General features: G+C 39.5%; 1 protein-coding gene across 3 annotated transcripts in view; it reads left to right on the forward strand.

The window, feature by feature from the left end:
• CSGALNACT1 (chondroitin sulfate N-acetylgalactosaminyltransferase 1) overlaps positions 1-21,755 on the forward strand; it is a 43,570-nt gene that overhangs the window by 5,128 nt on the left and 16,687 nt on the right. For 2 of the 3 annotated variants that reach the window (XM_042049770.1, XM_042049769.1), the window contains one exon: positions 20,258-20,514. The gene's annotated coding sequence lies outside the window, so the exon portion shown is untranslated. Of the gene's footprint in view, positions 1-20,168; positions 20,515-21,755 lie in introns of those variants that run through there. The other variant, XM_042049771.1, reaches the window with a different exon arrangement.

A 21,755-nucleotide genomic window follows, 5' to 3' on the forward strand; every position in this document is an offset into this window, starting at 1 on the left:
ATCAAATAGTCTTTCCCATGTGTACTTTTAATGTGGAGCCAGTATTTTAGAAAAGCATTCCTTTTCAGTTATAATAGTCTGAAAATAGAGGTAACAGATTTGAAACACCCTTTGTACAGGAAATTTTGTATTATTTTATTTGCAAGAAGGTGGAGCCTCTTGGTTTCAGGGAAGAGATTTTAAATAAACTTTGGGAAAACTTGTAAAAAGCTATTAGCAAAATATACAGTGGTGTGTATTGTGAATCATGGTTACCTGCACTATTTTTTTCTCATCAGACTGTTATTAAGTAAAAAAATTATCTGAGGGGAATACGTAACACATCATAATGTTACCTCTAATCCTAGCAAATTTGAACAGAAATATTTTAGATTAATGAGCTTACTGTGAAAGTAGTGGTTATTAGCTTAGAAACTGATAATGGAGATTTGTTTGATCCACAGGGATAGAAGACATGTCACTGACTTTTCAATTTGCGGGATAGTGTAAGGTGATTCCATGAGATAAAAGTCAGTGGTGGAGTTTTCTCATGCTTAACTAAACCGTGTATATAAATCTATGAATTAATAAGCTATTCCAAAAATATACCGGCTTTCTCTGAAAATTGTTCGGGAAATGAAAAGCACTTACGTAATGTTAAAGGAATGAAAGGAAAATTTCTTAGCATTAGAGAAAGGAAAATAAAGCTTCACTCTAAAATCCTTAGGAACTAACTACACTAAGAAACTAGATCTTTGCAAACATAAGGTACATGCAAAACTGTTTTGAGAGCACATCTCAGAACCTCTTAGAAGTATTGTCATGAACTAGTAGCTGTAGTTTTCAGATGGGGACAAAAAGAGTTTAGAATTCTACGTGCATGGATGTTTGTATTTGTCCAGTGTGACTTAGACTTCATTTTTCTCCCTTGCTATTGGATCTGCCTTTTGCTATGACAGCCAGGTAAAAGAAGCTGAAGAAATTTGCTGTAACATACCTTGTTTGCCAGCAATTCCAGGGAGTGGCAGGAGAGACAGAGCTATGTGGGACATCTGGAAGTGCCCTGTACTCCAGCTGCTGGGAGTATGTGGGAAGCAGATCACTTCAATTTCACCAAAGCACCTCTTACACTGCAGTGCTGGTTCTTCCTGGTTAGCACAGGTGGTCAAGTGAGCCACGTCCAAGGAAAATGTAAGCTTTTTTTCGAGATTTTACAGTCATATGTGACAGAATTTTTCCAGTAAGTTAAGGGCTGTAATTTTCTTACCTTCTTTGCAGTTCTTTGCTTGAGTTGGTGAAAACAGACTCATTTGGTGGTAAAGCTTTTTGGTTTTTCTGGGGTACTTGTCCATTTCTCATACTCTGATTAGAATCTTTTGGGCTATTAACTACTACTAAGGTCCAAGCTTCAGAGCCCAAATCAAAAAACTTGTCTGGCAACTACTTAGTAATCTTGTTAACTTATTAAACATCAAGAGCAAAAGAGACACAAAGGTGTAGATTAGAGTTATGAATTAGGATTTAAAATAAAATCTCCGTTTTACCTCTTTCCTAGGAGAAAGGAGCCTGTAAAATGCATTTGAAAAGGCTTTGCATCTCTGTTGGAACCTATGGCAGCTATTGTTGGGGCCAGTATCTCTGACCGAGAAAGCTGTGACCGGTCCAGAGAGATGGTCCCAAGAGAGGCCCATTCCCAGGGCCCGGTGTCTTCCCTCAGCTGCTGGCTAGGAGGGCCCGTGCCAAGGCTGTCAGCTCTTTGGTGATTGTCAGTTCGTGACTTCAGCTCAGCTCTGCAGGGCAGCCTCCAAGACAGACCAGGGAGAGAGATGAGAGGCCCGTGTAGCTGTTCCACATGAGGCAGCTTTATTAGTCTGCACTCCGGCGAAAGGGAGGCCAGGGACAGGCATCTCTCTGCCCTCGCAGGGGCAGGGGGCTAGCTTTATAGGGATACAGGGAGTGGGTATTCGAGGGTAAGGGCCAATGGGTTACAAAGGATCTGCACAGGGTCTCCCAGAGGATTCTGGGTCTGTCTTCTTCTCGCCATAACTGAAAGTGGCTGCCTTTCCAGGGGAGTTCTGCTGGGAGGTTAAGCACTCTCCTTATCTCAGCAGACATCTCCAGGGTGGGGGCTGGGTATAACCCACAGGAACCCTCTGGCATTTTACTGAAGTAATCTTTATTTGTTTTCTAACCTCTATCACTGATATAAACAATTTTTCACTTATTGAACATTACACTATAATTTCACTTTAATGCAACTCCAGCATGCCCTTTATGTGGGTCACATATTCTTTGTCCTGCTCTGTATTGGTCTAGGATTTCCAATTATTTCCATATTCATGGAGCTCAGTCACTACACAGCCAATCGAAACAGGCAGGCTGCTCAATGTCTTTTCCACTCCAGGAGTAATTTAATCAGGGAGTGACTGCATTATTTTTTCAGAGAGCTGAGCTCTGCATGCCAGGTGATCTGCAGCGGAGAACAGGATCATTATTAAAAGGCTTAGACGTTCCATGCCATTTGTGCTTCTGCGACTTGTAGTGCAGCTAACGGTACCGTCCTGATGTTTTTTCTAATATGCATGATTCAAATGTAGTCCGTTAGAGGAGGTAGAAAAGAGGATGGATGTATCAGGGGACTGTACTTATGCTGTGTGAGATTGAGTTTCAGAGATGTTGCGTCCTGTGAGATCCTTCATCACTGTCGTGTTTGTTTTACAGAAGTGCTGGTACTCACAGAGCAGATTAAGTGTATTTCTTTAGTTTCCCTCTGAAGTTCCATCCTAGAGTTAAAGAATCTTAAACGGAAGTTTGATATTGGTACATTCCCACATAAATATTTCAACTTTCATAAAACAACAAAGGAGAGATTTGGCTGTGAGGGAAAAGTCATCAGGGAGTCCTTGCATCTGTTATAAACTTCATCTGGGCTGATTGATGTGCTCAGATAACCAGAGAGACTAAGTAAGCCTTGGCTGTCAAAGGTACCTTAGATCCATGAGAATTTTCTTCCACTGGGAAGAGCTAAATGGATATCCCTTGCTATCAAAGGGAGTCCAAGGGAAGGGTAAGCTCTTTTCCAGAGTTACCAAGGAAAGAGAGGTGTGGGTGAGGCAGATCACAGAGTGGTGTCATAAATAGCTGTGGTGTGCCAATTTCTTGCTGCTGAGGACTATTATTTAGATGAACAACAGGTAGAGGTGACAACTACCTTTCTCTTTGGAGTCTCTGGGCTGGATTACAAGCTTGTGGGTGTGATTTCATGCTGGTAGAACGGCACAGGTAAGGTGAGCATCGCCTTGGGAGTGCCACAGCAAAACTGTCCTGAGGTCCCCTTCCGTGGTATTCTATGATTATATGATTGCTCAGCAAGACTTTTCTGCTGCTTCTTTTAGTTGTGTTTAGTTGTGTTTTCATTTTTATAGTGTCTTTCTAAAAAATAGAAATTTTTTAAAAAGTCTACGAGTTCAAAAAATTAGAGTCAAATTGTGTCCACAGTTCCTCTTGGCTGACTATGCACCATCATTAAGGTGATTGGTGATAAAATCATCTGACTCTTAAAGAAGTCTGTCTAACAGATGCTTGAACCTTTACAATGGCATGTTAAAAGCTTTCATGTTGGTCTAGACTTCTTTAGTTTATTGTTTCCTCACTGCAACTGCCATGGGCATCTCCAGTCTGGCACATTTCCCCCTCCTATTTGAAGTAAATAGACTTTTTCCAATTAATATCCATGATAACATGCCCATGGCGAGGGGAAAACCCCCACCTTCTAGAGGATTCTGATATTTCACATTGAGATTTTTGGAGAAGTGGTATTCAGCATATTAATAATGATTCTAACTCTTACACTGCTAGGGCTGAATCTGGATTGTCCAGTTCCAGATGCATTTAAGTTCAGTATCTTGTTAAGCTTCCTTGACTGAGTTTGCATGACAGTGAAGAGAAAAAGCCACAGCAAGTAATTTCATCCTAAGTACATATCCACTTCTGTTTATTTTCATCATCTTATCTAAATGCATAATAGAGTGAGCATCATCATTATTGTCTTTGCTGCAGCTGGAAATATCAAGAAGACAAGGAAATGACTTGCACGGTATCATCTTACCTTCAGGAAGGAGACTTGGCTTACTATGCTGCTGTTCAGTCCTGTAACATAATGACATATATATCTATCATCTAGGAATTGATCAGGACTATCTTCCAGACCAGTTTCCAGACTCTTTTGCCTTTGGAAAGATATTGTAACCTACACATGGTGACCTAGAAAGTGCAGTAGTGTTTTGGAAAGGTTTGGAAAGGTGTTTGCTGCATGCCGGTCATCTCAATGCACCGAGAGAGCTTTTGCTCTTCCTTAGTGTCCTTTTGTTTTTACTTCCATGAGCTTTTTCAAGAGAGGACTTATTTCCCTATGTGAAGGCTGTAGTGTACTTTTGCCTGCTGAATGATACAGCTTCTGAGCTGTTGCTCCTCAGCTTACAATACACACTTCCTACCAAACTTTTGGTCTTTCTCATCAAACTGATGTGTATGGTCAGTAGTAGTTCAAGGCAAACATTTCAGATCTCTCAGGACTGAAACAATGAAGCATTGAAGTGTGTTTTTGATGTGAAGTGGGAAAAGCAGGCTATTCACAAACCTTTACTGGGACTTTTTGTATTGCATAGGGCATTTTCCATTCAGCTATGCCTATTTTCTGGCTAAATCTTTATTTGTTTTCCTTGGATGTCGCATCTTTTTCTTAATTTGGATTTTTTTTTTTTTTTAATCGTATTTCATCTTGCTGGTGATCCAGATTAAAATGAAGCATTCACTTGCATTCCTCAAGATTGTTTCAAGGTAGAGGAGAAGAATTTCTAAATTGCATTGTTGTTTTTCAGGTCAGAAAGAAGCTATAAGATGAAAACTTACCAGTAGAGAAGGTTTGTTGCAATTCACAGTGCAAAAAACAGCTGCTGTCTCTGTGTTGTGATACCTGTGTCAAAATTAAGGCCCAAGTCTGCATTTGATTCCACATAAGCTCCAGGTATAATGGGATTTTTGCCAGTCTCCCAAGCTAAAATTGACATGGAGCTGCCTTTGTTTTCACAAGTTCCCAAAATAACTGTTTTAAAATTAATCCAGAGGAGGCTGAGGTGGTACAGGAGGTAACACATAAATGAAAAGCTTCTGTGTTGCCCAGTGTATAATTCATCAAGCCTAGGATACCAAACTGGGCTGCAGTATCGCCACTGTGATATATTGACACTATTGTCAATACTGCACTTTTGTGTTCTCATCTATTGACTAATCCTATTTAATGCCCAAAAATATCTATTTATACTGAAATCTGGTAGGTCCCAGTAATTGAATTTTGACTCCTGCTGAGACAAGACAGTGAGTGTATGTTGTTACTGTGTTTCTGCCTTTTTTTGCTTCATACTTTGCGTCTTCATACCTGTCTCCAGAACACAGTCTCTTATGCTGAATATCTGCTTTGGTCCAGGTTTTCACCAAGCGGACAGCCTCCCTCTTAGCCTGGCCTAAATTGTGATGTACTTACCACAATAATTTTCATCTTTCCTCAGGAATTTCAGCACGTGCAGTCCTGGCAGCCTGTACTTCATGTCTCTTTCCAGGGTTCATTTGACTTCTCCAATTTTTTCCTCTGTCTTGATTTTTGATTAGTTTGATACGGTTTACATAACTGTATTGTGATGCTAACTGCATTATCTCTGAGTAATCCAAGACATGCAGACTGACATTTGATTTTCAGTGGAATAGTAACCGGGAAAGAGGTCTCGTTTGTCTCCACAAATATTATATCCAGATGCAACATATATTGTCATACGTTACCACCGTAATTTCTGCAAGGAGAGGCTGGAAGGCTTCTGAAAGATGGAAAATAATAATCAATTTCTATGAAGTGATGTTGGGGTACTTGGCAAAGCAGTGCAGGTATGTGCCAGGGACTTGAACTTCCACATGGTGGAAGGAAACAGTGAGGCTGACAGACATCAAGGAGGTAACACTGACAACCTATAAGGAACTGGGAAGTTCTTCTTCAGTTCCTGGAGAGGAATCTGGGTTCAAGCTTTTTAGGGATGTTTATGGTTTTCTGTCCCAGGAGCTCAGTTAGGAGTCCAGAGCGCTAAGCTGAGGTGTGCTTTTGGTCAGAGAGCAAGCACAAATTTATGCCAGAAATTTCCTCAGAAAATGATTCTTCCATATGGCTTGTGGGAGATATCTAAGCTATGTTTTGACCTCATATTTTCAGGCTCTGTTGCTGCTCACCATGGCAATGGGAACATAAGAGGGGAACCGCTGATACCTTTGATTCAACTGCATCACAGGACAGGTGATTTAGGGCGTATGAAATGCAGAGCTATGGGCCTGGGGAGGGAGGCAGACAGTCAATAGTGTGTGGGGAGGCAGAAAGCCAGATAGCAACACCTGCCTAGGGTCAGAGAGAAGGATTAAGCTTTCTAAGATAAAGATATGTGGGGATGTGTCTTTTCTGACACTGGTTTGGTTTTTTTTTTCCTGCCCTGGTGTATTAAGTTCCAGTAAAAAAATAAAATATGTTCTCTTTTGATGTAGTTTGGCTGAGTCACTACATTTCGTAACAGTCAGATGTGCCCAGAAAGTTGTAGCTAGATTCAGGCCCATTGGGACTTGCTCAGATAAATATACTTGGTAGAAAGAGGAGTATTAAGAGCTTTCTAACCTAGCCTACCTTTGGGAAGAACAAAAGCTGAAAGTCCCTTGCTGGTAGAGGCTGCGCAGGGAAAATAAGAGAGTAAATTGAGTAAGGCTCCCGGTGCACTCATCACTCCTTCCTGAGAAGAGGTGTGGTTCTCATCCAGGCCCTGTTGAGCTCTCTTAGGCTCTCCTGATGTTCTCTGCAGATATGTATGTCTTGAATGTGTGGGGAGTTTTGCTGTTTTGTTGGGGTTTTTTATCCCAAACACATTTCAGAATCCAAGCCAGCTACTACAGCTGCTTCCCTTCTGCAAAACTGCTTCAAACCATGTTGAGGTTTTGCGGCTCTTTGTAGCTGAAAATCTACTCACAGCCAATTTCCTCATATTACAAGGTTATTTTAGCAACATAGTGATTCTAAGTGGTTCCACAAATGGCCTCATCTTTTGTCTTCATTTATTTACTCCTCACTTCTTTCTTCCAAACATGCTTTTCCATCATTTAGCAAAGGAAAGTGGGTCCTGTGCTCTGACAAGGGATTATCAATGCTGATGGAGGACACTGGAGGAATGCTTGAGGACCGCACAACCTACAATTTAACTCAGTCCTTTCTGATTCCTAGGATGAAGGTTTCAGGTTTAAGTACCATGGTTTTTGTTTTCACAACTGTATGGCTTCTTTGCATGCATGTGGTCTGACATTAGGCATCAGCAATCACAGCCTGCAAACAGCTTGATGCATTAGGAAATCTAGACTGTGCTCTTGTTTACTTTGAGTATAAATGTCATCTTGGCAAGTGATCTCCTGTCTTGCATACACAAAGTTTGTAAGTTGATTGCTGAGCTTAAATGGCATAGGCTGGGTAATGAATTTTAAAGTTTGTGTTTCTGTTCTTTAGTGACCCTGTGCACATGAGATGAAGGTGCAAAGCACCTCTGAAGCTCCTTTCAGATGTTCAAGTACAGTGTATGTGCTGAGCTAATCAGAGGGATTTGACATTTTGATATTGAATAGATGAACTAAGGACTAAAAAAATTATTATTGTAATTTTCAGTGAAATCAGGGCATGGACCAGTCTAAGTAATGGCTCTGGTTCAGATGGTCTACTTGCAATGCTCATTAATAGCAGTTACTACTACTGTACTGATGTTTTGGATGGACATCAGTACTGATTGACAATACTGTTTTATGCCTTGAAAAGAACATCCTTTTGTTTTTCTTTAAATGAAACCAAAACTTACACAATAAATCATTATAACATTGGTAATAATTTTGCTTTTCCATTTAGGTGATGCATAGATAGTCTTTACATTTTTTTTCTTCCAAGTAATTTGGGAAATAAGGCAAACACAAAGTGTCCTGATTCCCAATCATGATGGCATTCCAGAATAAAAGAGAAAAGTTATTGAGAACATGCCCGCTTATACAGGGAAAAGTAGCAAAAGGCTACTAAATGTATCCAGCTATAAAGCTCTAAAAATAATTTTCATGTTGTGTCTGCACCTTTGAAATCTACCAAGGAGGCATAAAATCAGACATGTGAAAAGGTTTGCTTTCCACCACTACAGCTGACTTGTTTTTACTAGGAAATTACAATTTGTAAATTCTTCCTCATTTGATTTCTCAGTAGTTACTGCAGTCAACTGTGTGACTGCCTCATGTTATCTGACAGTATTAATGAACTGTAGTGTCAGTGTTCCTGATGTTATGTTTCTTTGAATACAGAGTATTTTGTCTACAGCATAGGTAAGTGTGCCTTGATGATTTTCAGTTACAATAGAATTAGTACTACACATTACAAATATTCCTCTTCTAGTATCATGTCATTGTTATCTTAACTCCTTGTGGACCTTTCCTTTTTTCAAAGGAAAAAAAATTCAGTGACCATCCCAGTAATACCCTTTTTGTGAGATTACTTTTTTTTTTTTTTTGGTTACATGTTTCCATATCTCTCTAACAAAACACAAAGTTGAGCTCTACTTTCACAGTGAACCATCTCCTTTTAGCAAGCCCTTTGTTTCAAGTAGTCTGACTGTGCACTGTTTTAGTTGTGTGAGAAACCTCATCTAGATACCTCATTGCTATCCTGGTGAAAAAAGCAGTGTGTCCTTTAGAAAGCCTTCTCGGTGTTCCCAGGGATGGATGCAGTGTTTCCAGCTGAGATTGATCAGGTGTTTATTACACCAAGAAATGGGCATGCTGGGGTCTTCAAAATCATGCACTTTTGGTGTACAAAGTATTTAAACTGTACAACTAGGCTGTCTTCTGCAGGTGTGGTAGAAGCATTTTCTCATCATTTTGTGATTTTTTAGAGTCAGCTTTGCAGACTGAAGTGGATCAAGCCTGAGAACTGACCTGTCTACTGAGTATAGGCTGCATTTTGCAGTGTTGTGCCAAAGTGTGTATTTGAGCTGAGGGATGGCTGTGTTTTGCCAGTGCTTTGGAGCATGAGCAGTTGAACTTTATTTCTTTGCAGACCATAAAATGTGCTGCTAACAAGTGCTCTACTGCATGAGCCTCTAGTGCAGTGTGTACTCAGAGAACGACACTTAGATTGAACTACTCTGGAAAAGGAGGCTGCCTAAAAGAAAGTCTTCCAACCCATTACAGCTAGTTGTCTTTACTTTTGCCCCCTTTGGCTGGACACCAGGGACCCACATCTAGAGGGACTTCCACGTGCAGTTCAGCATCTGAGGAAGCCACTTCTCAGCTGCTCCTCTTGTCTCTCTTCAGGCTGGGAATCCTTTTCTGCCTGTGCTGGTGGATATAGCAGGCTCATCCTATAACTGCAGCCTGGGGGGTTTGTGTGTAGCTGTACTCCTTAAACTGCAGTTTTCTGCACATAAAGGAGCATGTGATTGGAGGGAGTGAATTTCACAGGGCATCTCCTCCAGAAGTTGAGAAGAGCCTCCACCCAGCAAATGGTGCACACATCAAAATAGTCATCCTGAGGGTGTGCCTTTCTTAAAAGAAGGAAATGAAAAATGATGCTGTGAGATCACGACCAAGGTATTTGCCCCACATTTGCTCCTCAAATTCCTCCTAGCTGCTCCTGTGTGACAGACTCATGTGAAATTCCAGATCTGCCAACAAATGAGGAACCTCACTGTGTAGCTGCAATGTGTGCACAGTATTTAGTTTTAGGCTCCTGATTTTAAAGGCTGAATGAGATTACAGAGTTCTAATTTCAAGGTATTTGCCATTTTCTTAACCTTTTTTCTCTGGGCTGGAGTCATAGTTTGTACCATATTTAAAGTTTCCGGGCTGATTGCCAGCACTAATGTGTCATTTCAGTAGGCCAACAAAGCTGGTTCTGCCAGGGCCTCTGAAGTGGCCTGCACATCTGTTAGGGAGAAAGACGAAGCTATGGGCCGCTATCTGGTATTTGATGCCTTGCTGTCACAACAGATTCACTGGGGGCCCAACTGAACCTGACTTCCACTGTGCAAAGTGTTGAACAGCAAGGAACACAATTGTTCTGGAAAGGTTTGCTGTGGGGAGATAGAAAATGGGTAGAAAAAACACATAAAGAGTGTTCAAGGAGTGCTAGGAAACTGTAACTTTCATATGGAACTGACCTCAATGCCTGGGAGCCTGGACATTCTGAAGGGAATGCAGCAAGAGCCCACGTAGAGCAGTTGGCTCCAACATCACTGATAATGATGGCAATACGTGCCTCTGGAAGTTGGGATTAAATCGCTTTATTTCTTTAACCTTCTGTTTGAAATAGATTCTTGCCATCTTTTTTCTTTTATCCACAGATTACTTTTATATCGACATGCCACATTTTGATGTTCTAAGAGCTTCTCAAAGGATTGCTATTTTTAGACTTGTAATAATGGCTGTGTGCATGACTCCTCAGCTGGCAAGCAGCTTGTTAACTCAGACTGGTGCCTTGTTCTTGCATCTTTTTATATTTCGAGTCAACTGTACATTTTGAGGTAGAATATCTGAAATGAAGCAGAAGTAGGTGTATAAAACCAAAGGGGAGGCCAAGAACATCTGATTTTCATTATATTCTTTCCATTTTGTGCTGAGTGCATCTTGGGTGTGTTGGACTTGCTGGAGATACACTGAACTATTGCACTGTACAGGTTGCCTTGACATTTTGTAATCCTGTAAAAGTGATTGAAGTTAGAAATAAAATTAATAAACAGTAGGACACTGGATTAGTCTTACAGGGGGCAAATCAGTGTGTAAAAGCTATCAGGAGGGTTCCCACTCCCTGGCATGTTACCTCAGTTGAGTTGGGATTTTCTGCAGTAATGAACACACTGTAATTATGTATAATAATTTAGTTAGGATTGTGTGATGATGGCTCTTCAGAAATAAACATGTGGACGAGGTGGTCTGGGGGAGCAACTGCCCCAGCCACCCATAGGCAACTGACAGACTAGGTGGTTAAGTCAGCCAGGTAAATTCCCTGGGCTCCCAGCAGGAATGTGAGTAGATGGAGTCCAGCAGATAATTCAGTAGGTAAGTGCAGGAGCCTGACCTTAGGTAATGTGCAAAGATCTCTCAGCATGCATGTCTCTTACAGTAAACAAGGGAGAGTTCTGCTTATGATTGTTTATAAGATAATAATGTTCTTTGTACTTTCCAGTAATTTTCATATAATACACCTTTCTTTGTCTTTTTTGACTGCAACTTAATAGAATCTGGTGAAGTACTAATCAGGAAGAGTAGCTACTGGAAATGGTTGCCCTCTTTCAGAAGCAGCTAAAAGCAATACCTAAGCATGTAGTAGCGTATGGCTTCTCTGACAAGGAGATGGAAAAAGACCAATTTTGAAGCAATGGAAGTCAAAATCATGGTAAAAATCCAGAGGAGTAATGAAGAAAAGTAACATTTCCCAAATAGGAGAATTGTTTCTTGTGCATGTCTGCTACAAAATACAAACTTATGCTTAGAGAATCGACTGATCATCAAAATCACAAACACTAAAAATGTTTCTCTGCTATACAAGACCTTTTTTCACCTTCCAAAGCATTTGGTATCCTCTAAGAGATTCAACGTAAATCATTACATAGATGGCTGATGTTATCTGCTCTATCAGGTAGCTTTTCTTATCTATATTTTCCTTTAAGAACATAGGGATTTCCCTCAGCTTCTCCAGTTTCACTGAGTTTTTGTCATGCTTTCAATGCAAAGTCAATCCAAGATTGTTGTCAAAGGTACATGCCAGAGGAGAGAATTAAATCACCAAAATCCTCTGTGCATGCACTAACCTAGTATTTAAAAATTCTCCCTCTATGTGAGTTTTGTTTAAACCAGGTATGATTCGCTTTTTATCACATGGTCCACATCCACATGCTGACACCATTTTGCTCATAGCTCATTCTTTCCTGTAGGAATTTTTGGCTGCTGTTTTCCAACTAACATGTTCCACCAACAGTTACTTTCCTTCCTCTTTTAGACAAAAAGTTGTTAAATTCTCTTGACATTTGTCCTTAAGATGCCAGTCCTGGAAAACTCTGCCTGTTAGTTTGACTGCAGTTAGGAAAAGGATATGCTTTCACATCCATAGGAGAACGATTTTTCTTTTAGCAACTAATATTTGTAGTGATATTTCACTGCTGTTTCTAGTAGCCCTTGTTGAACCTTTGTTCCATGATAATAGAACAACACAAGGAAAGAAAGTAGTGATGTAAGGAGTTAAACTGAGTTAAGCTGCCATAAGTTGTTGCTGAAAATGGTATGATTTTAATATTCTACAGAAAACAGTGTTAAAAGGAGGGAAAGGGAGAAAACTGTAAAGGCACAGCAGCAATTTATTCTTTTTGTTTCATTAGCTTACACAGCTGTGCCAGCACACATCCTAGCCAATCTTTGTTAAAATAAAAATAATGCTGTCATTTGCAGACGGGTTTCCATGTGGAGAGAAACAAAGACTCAGTAGCATGAAGCTTCATCTTATAAGGATATTTCTTTTCTTCAAGTATTCTGGTAGGCTAAGAGATTACACTTTTTTTCCTATTCCTCTTTTCTGAAAAACATTGCACCTAAGGAACAAGGATAAGCAGAAAACTGTTTTCTTAAAAAAAAAAAAAAACTATCCTTAAAAAAAAAAAAAAATTGTGTTTGTGTCAACTTTGATACAAAGTTACATCAAACCAAGTCAGATATTTTTGTGGTACAATGAGGAAAAATGTTAGCGTAAGATCGTATTTGTGTGCGCTATTTCATAACTTCACATGAAATGTTTTTGCTTCTGATTGAAGCCTGAAGTTCTTTCAAGGGATAGGCTCTTTGGAACTTTTCAGGAAATGCTGACCTGACTGCAGGGTGAACTTCTCCTGTTTAACAAAAGGGAGAAAAAAGGATAGCTTTTGCTGGTAAGGGAAATGGGCTTTACTTACGTCATCAATCAGCTCAGTGTTAGAGAACCAGGATGCCTCTTGTGTGAACTGTTAACATTTAACGTGTTTCTAGCTGAATGACTGGGTTTTAAGAGCTATTGACAATATGCAATAACTGCAATTAAAAAAACTACACTTCTAATCCCAGATACCAATAGAGTCAATGAGGGAACTGAAATTTCTTAAGGACCAATGAGAAATTTTGTTTATGGCTGTAATTTGATATATTAGAGAGCTGTAAAAAAGAATATCAGACTGCTTGTTTGAATTGAGGTATCTTATAAAGAAATTGAAAGATATATTCAATTTTCAATATGATTTGAGGATCAGAGATAAAAACTTAACCAAAGTAACTGTGAGCAGATGTCTCAACACTTGAAAATGTGGCTTGGTTTACTTAACTAAAGGATATAGAAATGTGATGCCATTTTTCATAAAATTAAAAGACTATTTTTTTCTTATAGCCATTTGACCAAAAGCAGTTTTCTGTGGACCTGTGTGCATTCTGACACCTTCAAAGATATAAAACCTGACAGGAAGTGGAAATTTGAAGCACTGTGATTTGTTAAGTTAAAATGAAGTAGGCATTCTCAGCCTATTGAAATATTTTATTTAAAAATAAATCTATATCAGTGATAAAATATCATAAAAAGATAAAAATCTTCATTCTGTTGAAATCAATTGACCTGAATGAAAGTTTGTAGATAGGCGTGTTTTGCAAGATAGTTCTTTAATTCTTGGCTGTCCTCAGTTTTGGGGGTTTTATTCTTTCCTTTTTGTAAGAAGAATTTCATGGTCAAGTGGATAGAAGACTGTATAATATTAAATATAAAAAGTCTTCCTTTCTTTTCATCTCTGCCTAGACCTTTTCTGCAGAGACTCTGCTGTGATTTATCTTTTCAAGTTCCCAGAGAAAAGAATTGGCTAATTTAATGATGAAGGTGAAGTCAGTGAGATTCAAGTATTATGTGAGCCCCAAATAAAAAAATGAAAAATATATTTGGAAACTTTTTCTAGAAACAGAAAAACTGTTTTACTGAAACAACTGAAAGAGCTTGGGCTTTTCAAACAATTGCTAAGAGATTGTTTCCTGGTATATCAAGGAAATGCTGGGTCTTTGACCAAAACCACGTATCAAAACAGTGGTGATAAACTAAATGAGACCTTGTGGCATGTTGTTTCCGAGTAAGCACTAACCTGGAGGAGGAAGGAAATGGGGGCTGAATCAGGGGCGTGGCCTCTTCCTGTCGATCAGTACAGACCAGACTGACAGAGAAATGCAGATCAGTGGAGCTTGGTGGTTGGTATGTGAGCTATGAGAGCTGTTAATGCTGCATGTATTGGTGTTCTATGCAGAGCTTGGGTAGCTTGTCTAATAATGAACCAGGTTGCAGTTGCTTTCTGGCTTCCTAATTATGAGTTTGTAGTCTGAAACTTGATTTTCTTCTGTAATGTAAACCACAGATGAAAAGTAATCTTGGTCAGCAAAATTAGTCCCTATCCTGCTAATTCTTGCTCAGCCTAGATAACCTACCTAATTCTTAACACCTTGACTACCAAAATGTTTTTTTCTGTTGTCCCCTTTGCTCTTAATTATTTTATTTGAAGCCCTGTATTGATGCCACACTACCCAGAAAATTTCATTTCGAGTACAAGGAGATCAAAATCTAGGGCTCTGCATTACTGTAAGTATATAACATTAGACTTGTGGGAGCAAGATGTCTCTTCTCAGTTCCCACATGCTGGACTCAGGAAGGAGGAAACCTCTCCCACTTCCAACTCTACAGGAGTTAATGAAGTTCAAGTCCACATCTGGTTTGGTACAGAGCATTCGGGCTGTACCAGGGATTTCTGGCAAGGAGAGGAAGACATAATCTCCAGGTCAGGCTGGATTGTTCAAACATCTTAAAACTCTATTGCTACTTTACAGGGACTTTGATAGGATAGGTACCTTCAGTCACAGTTACTGTATTATATCACCTCACAGCTTTTCTCAAAGGAGGGGGCTTTCATTGCACTGTGCACTTGTAGCTGAAGGGCTGGACTGGTAGCTAAACATATGAGAGGTTTTAAGCCATGACTAAAGAAGTCCTAGTTAAATACTGGAAAACACACAAACTACTTTCCACCTGCAGCTCAGCCTAGCTAGGCTTTCCTGTTTCTGAACACAACTTAGTCATCTGTGTTTGTGCATTTTTATCAGTGGATAATTTACTCTCTTGCTTAATTAGACAGGTGCTAAACCTTCCATGTTTCATGACCTACATCACTGGTGTGCATACACTGGGCTTCAGATTTCACTGAAAGTCTGGCTGTGGTACTGTGGGACGTACATCTGGCAGAATCCTCGGGGTTCCTGGCATAAAGTGACATTAGTGTTTACTTTGTACAAGAAAAAGTTTTAAGTAACAGTCATGAAGAGATGGGTCTAAACCAACAAGCATTCACAGAGCATCCCCACATAGGTGTAGATCCCTTCAATGTTGCAGGCCTTGCTGCTGCTACTTGAGTTTCTTTCATAAAGCTGCGGTCATCTTTGTTCTTAAAAGGAATGACTGTTCATTCCTGTGGTGGCAGTCAGTTTTCTTTTGCTTGTGTAAACCACTGAGAGTGCATGTGTAAACATTTCAAAGTGAAATAACAGCATTTTTCCCAGGTCCAGGGTAACGGATAAGCAAAATTCATCCCATTATTTATTTTAATCAGGAAACACGAAAGGATTTTGTGTTTTATCCCTCTTATTACGCTGATTCTGAGATATTTCAGAAGCTGGTATAGATTGGTGTTATGTTAAAGCTGAGTTAGTCTTTCTGGAAGCTCTCTACATGCAGAGAAATTGATGAATTAGATCTTAAAATGAAGTAAATTAGAGTAGTATCATTCTGCTGTTCCCTGGCTGTAGCTTGTCCTTGTTTTGTTAGCTAATTTCCTGCAAAAAGACACTGTGTCCAGCATGCTGCTGTATTAAATGTTGTATAGGGCTCTTGCAGCATCATGTGGTTAGAGAAAAATGCTCCTCTTTTATATATCTACAAAACTGAGATGGTTCTCACCTAATTGAAATTAAAGTGACGGTTATGTTCAGAAGATGCTAGTCTTCCAGCTAAGTTGGACATCTGAGCTGTCCAGCCCTACCATTAATTTTTAGTTCTGGAAACTATGATGGTTTGCTAATTTTCTCCTAAAAGACCAGACTGAATTCCAGCTCAACTCAAATGCGTATTTTTTGTCTCCATTTTAGCAAAGTTCTAAATATTTTTGGAGCAACTGAGTTCCTAAAACTCCAGGCCATGAGAAATGGACCTTTAGAGAAAAGCCTTGTCACTTCTTTCTTGCAGTAACATGGAGATGGTCTTTGTGAGTCACAGCATCTCTGCAGCAGCACTGCATGTTTGTCATCTCTTCTCTGCATTTTCTCTTTGGAGCCTGACAAGGCATGGATCTGTCATGTCCTTATTGGAGGAGAGACAGAGTGGTGGAAACTCACAGGGAAGTCCTGTGAAGGCTTTTGGAAGTGCCATATAGAACGCCCAGCTAATAACTGTACTGAGGATGTGTGGGTTACACACCTATAGATCAGTGTGTTTAGCAGAGAAGGGTGGTGTATTTTGGTTGTAACGTGGAAATCTGAGTATCTCATACAAAAAATAGCATTCCTACTACAGACCTCTGCAATGGCTGGTTATTTATCTGCAGAACACTGCCAAGTCTTACACAGATAACATTGTTCGGGGGCAGAGAAAGCAGTTTTAGGAGTGTTGTTGCAGTAACTTGAAGTAATGGGGTTTTTATCAGAAAAAATGATGTTATTGGTGTGTGGAGATAATTTTAGCTGTTACATTGGTTATTTTCAGATGTAGTTAGAACTTAATTACTGTTTAAGCTCTGTGGTTTTTTAACTTTAAAACTAGTTTGATTAACAGTGGAGAAAGGAAAGCAATGGCACGTCCGCTCTTGTATGTGTATACATGTTGATAAGCCCACACACAGAATGAGTATGCACTGGGAGGACAAAGGCACCTCAATACTCCCTTTGAGTGCTTTATTTAAAACAGAAATAATGATACTGTAGAAGAAATAATTATTACTGGCTGTCTACTGTAATAGTAATAACAGCTACTGTAAAAGTTGAAACAACTCTGGCATGTTTACTGCATATGACAGCAGAAGGCTTTCAGAGTAATCTTGATTTCTGTTCTGGACTGTCTTTGGGAAAGTTGCCTTCATGAGCACTGAGACCACATGTAAGTGGATGGTCTAACACAAGAACACACTGACCTCAGAACTCAGCTGAAGTGGCATGGCAGATAAAGTTACTGCTTTACCTTGATAAGAGGAGCCAAATTAAATTAGCAGAAATGGGGTCCAGATATTAACAAAGGCAAAAGTTAGGACTTCTGCTTTGGTTTTGTAGCTTTCAGAGTGACAAGTCTATAGCAGTACCTTGAATGTAAACTGCTTCTTGAATGAAGCAGCTACTTCTCAGTTCCCTTACAAGAGGAAAATACAGTATTTCCAGGACTGTTAAAGTTTTGAGGGTTTCTTGTTTTAAAGTCAGCTTCTAACAGTTGTAACCTATTTGCAAGATGATCAGACTGTAAATGTTATTTACAAAGGGGAACAGTGTAACTGTCTTTCTGTGGGCAGGGTAAATATTTAGACTTTCTGAGAGAACACGTGACAGTGTAAGTAAGATTTTCTGTTGACGATTACTCTGGAATCAAAGATTAGGAAATGAAGAGTTTTACAGTAAGTTGTCTACTGTCTTCAAGTATTAGCATTTAACATTTTCATTTGGGATACTATTTCTTACTAATCCTTTATTTGGATTGAAGATTAAAAACCAGATGTTAGGACTTTGAGTTGTTTGTTTGGGATGTGTGAGTGTCAACCCAAGAGGGAGTAGTGGAATTTTTAACAGGGGACAATACATGAAGGTTAAGAAGGTGCACCCAGTCAGTTTATCAGAGATGTTTTTTTCTTTATTCAGCCTTTTGTTTAATTCAACCCTGGGCAGATGAACTGGGCTGAGAAGTAGTTGAGAAATCATGATCTGGCCATAAGGAGAAATATAATTAATTTTTGCATAAAGTGCATAAATTGTTGTGTGAGACTAAATTTTAATCCCTGTGATGTCCTATTCTGCTGCGTGTCTTGGATTTCTGTTGAGAAGCTAAGGGGGGAAAAGTCTTGTTCCTAACATTTAAAGCAGACTAATATGTCTGCAGTGCTATGCACACTCCTTGTAATTAAGAAGTTCAAGGCAAATTACAAGTGGCTGCAGAATGTCTTTGTCTATTTTTGTAAGGCACTTAAAGTCTGGGTGAAACATCTGTTTCCTCCTCCCCACAGCTCATTTCAGAGATTAATATGACTCTAGTGAAATCTCACTGTGACATGTGCTGCTATTCAATGAAGATGTTCCAAACACCTACGCAAAACCTAATTGCAGCTTCTGCCACTTACTGCCTCTATTGAGGAAAAAAAAAAAGAAAAGAAAAGGAATTTCAAAGTTTTGTGAGCTAAAATGGGAGTTGCCAGTCTGAGTTACACCTACAATAAGAAGCTGTGGCAGAAAGTACTTAAAAACATGGAATTATTTGGCATTGCTCATGCCACATGTGCTGAGAGATCACTGCCTCTGCAAATATTACTGTGCTTTTGCTATTTGTTTCTGTCCTCAACATAAGGAGTGCAGAAATTGTGGAGCTCAGAAGGGAGATATATATCCAGAGATACTTTGGTTTAAGTCCCTTTCTCCTGCACAAATTCTCAGTGTGGTTTTTGAGAGACAAAATTTCAGACTTAGAATACATTGCAATTTCTGGGCAGAGATGAATTTCCTATATCTCTACAGTCCAATAAAAATTCATATGTTGGTGAGAAACAGTGATGGGTGCATACCATCTGACATTTCAAACCAACCAACTTTCTGGTTTTTGCCACTCCCTGTGATTGGGTGCAGCACCCTCCACTGTGAAGAAATGTTTACAGAGTGCTTAGAGTGATGACAGAATCTGTTTCTGTGTTTAGTTCATTTTTTGGGCCCAGGCTCCTTGAAAGCAAGTGAAAAGCACCTCTGTGAGCTGGGCTGACCTCTGGCTAGGCTAACAGGTTGAGCTGAGGTTGAAGATGTTTTCACAAATGAAGGTTATTTTAGAATTAATGTCCTTTTCCTCAGCCACCAGACTAATCACTGCATATTTGTTACAGCTTCGCTTTGCAAAGAGACTAATACTACTTGATGCAGCTGGCTGTGAAATACAGAGGTGTTTTTGTCAGTTCCTGGAAAAAAACCTGACACTTCGGTTTGTCTTCTCTTCATCTCAGTTGGTGTGAAACTGTGTTGATCTGGTGAAATCAGAATGGTTGTTAGGAGGAGTTACCATCCCTGGCTTTCTGGTACTTGTCTGTGCAGCTGAGATGCCTCAGCTGTGACCACCTTTGGTGTTGATTTAAAGTAATCTGCTTTTTTTGCCACTGACCTGAATTGGGACTGCTTTCACAAGCATGCCCATGAGATAGTAGTACAGTAACAGCTGTATATTTAAATGTCAGTCACTGTAAGGCAATGCCACTGAAGCTACCGGTACAATTTAATATGACAGATCCAGAGGGCAAGCAATGAAAGCTTCTTGTCAGGATGCCTCCAGTCGTGATGGTGAAATCCCTGTGAAGAAGGTTAAAGTCCCCATGGTCTCAATTCCTTACTATGAAAATGCTGTTTCAAAGGACAAAGTAGCTCTGTTAATTTACTGTCCTAAAGTCTTTATAAAGATGTATCTTTGATGGCGGAGATTTCAAACCAGAAAACTATATAGAAAAGAAATAGTACCCTGAAGATAGACACACTATGTTTTAGTGAAGATAGCTATCTATATAGACATATATTCTAAGGTCAACATTTGAAGAGCTCTTTGCCCAAAACTCAAATCTGTTGCTGCTTATAGAAATGAAACAGTGTGTTTATCTAAGCCATTGAGATGTAATTTCAGTTTATACCATGTTAGCACAACTAATCCTTTCACTGATGTTCAGCTTCTGCCAATTCAGTCAATGGACTAATTGTGTGAAGGGAAGCATACAAGCACAGCAGTGTTTTATGTACTACATCTCACCACTTCCTGACCCTGTCTCCCTGCACACTACCTTCTTGCAGTCTTCTAGCCAGATCTGTTGTACAGTTAGAAATGCCCAGATTAATTTTCCCTGCTTTGACAAGCTCCTTTACATTGCAGGAGGCCAACTTTTTTAGTGCATCCATAGGAAGCGTCTCCACTACAGCCTTTCACCACACGAGAGACAGACTGAAGATGTAGGCAGCTGACAAATGTGAAAGCAATGAAGAGGTGTTCTGAGGTTGACAGCGCTTTTCATAGTACACGCATTTTCTGGAAAGGGCATAAGAAGGGAGATAAACAGGCGATGATTTTGGCAAGCTGAGCAGAAGCTGTAGCAGACCAAGATGTTCCAAAGAGAAGATCACATCAAAAAGGTAAGAGCACCAACTTCATCCTGTCCTTTTCTCATGCTGCTTAAATATTTTCTTGAAAATCAGCAATTCTTCCTTCAAAAATGCTGACATTTTCTGGAGAATCCTATAAATGCTATAAAAGTAATTTAGCATTACTTTGAAAAAAATACAGTACTATTTTTATGACTCATTCTAGCCCCCTCAATTCCTGCTCAGAGTAGGGTTTTTTCCCAGAAGCTCTGCAAACTGATAAAATAATAATAACAGTCCAAACATCAGAAATATCTCTGCATAACTTCTGCATATGGAGTAATAGTAAATCAAGACAGAGGGTGGAAAGCCACAGAGCAGTTTATAAAAGGTCCTACATAAGACTTTGACTCGAGACTAGAAATAACTGAAAATAACTCTGAAAGTCTTATTCTTAGTTAAACTGTTTTTACTTAAGGGTGTGACAGCAAGGATGCATGCCTAAAAGGACTGTGACTCTGTCAAGAGTGTCATAATGTCATGTATGCATCCAAGGGAAGAGAATCAAGGGATTAATTTGATTGTGTTTGTGTCTAACAATGTGTAATCTAGGATGTTACTCAGCCTTGCCCTAAGTGTACAGTCAGCTGAGTAAATGATGAGGTTCCTTGCACCAGCATGGGTTTGGGCCAAATCCAAGGGATTTTGAAAATCCCTCTGGTAATGTTCTCAGCACAATTGTTTTAATGTAGCTTATAGCTAGGTCAATATTCAATTTCAATCATCTAATTTTTTTTTTGCTCTTCTATATATACTTGAAGAAGTTTTATTAAAAATTATAATGTTCCCAGTTCCACCTTCTCTGTGGTCTACTGTCCTAGGCAGACTGGAAAGTACAGTAGTACTATACATTTTTGCACAGCTTTTCATAGTGTTACGAGAAACAGAAGAGGGTCTTGAGATGTTAAAATACTGTGCAGTGATGGCAGCCTTCAAAATTGCAACAAAGCTTCTGCTGATTTTGAGTAAAATTGGTCTGAGTGTTCATCAAAAATGTCCTCTTCCTGGTTATTTGGTTTTCATGGGAGCATCTGGTAGGATATGTCAAACAATGATAGTTGCAGTAACTGGTCTTGATAACAGTTTTTAGTTTTCTGGTTATCAAATTTCTGCTCCAGGTCAGGCTTCTTATATTCAAATGGACCATATTCATCACCTGGTGTTTTGGAAAAACATGCCTGGAAACTAAGATATATGTGGTAGCTGTGGGACTGAGTGCCGTCCTTTCAAAA

This window comes from Corvus kubaryi, unplaced genomic scaffold (genome assembly GCF_017639235.1).
Source record: "Corvus kubaryi isolate FWS band 111438036 unplaced genomic scaffold, C.kubaryi_AGA036_p1.0 71, whole genome shotgun sequence".
In the NCBI taxonomy this organism is placed as follows: domain Eukaryota; kingdom Metazoa; phylum Chordata; class Aves; order Passeriformes; family Corvidae; genus Corvus; species Corvus kubaryi.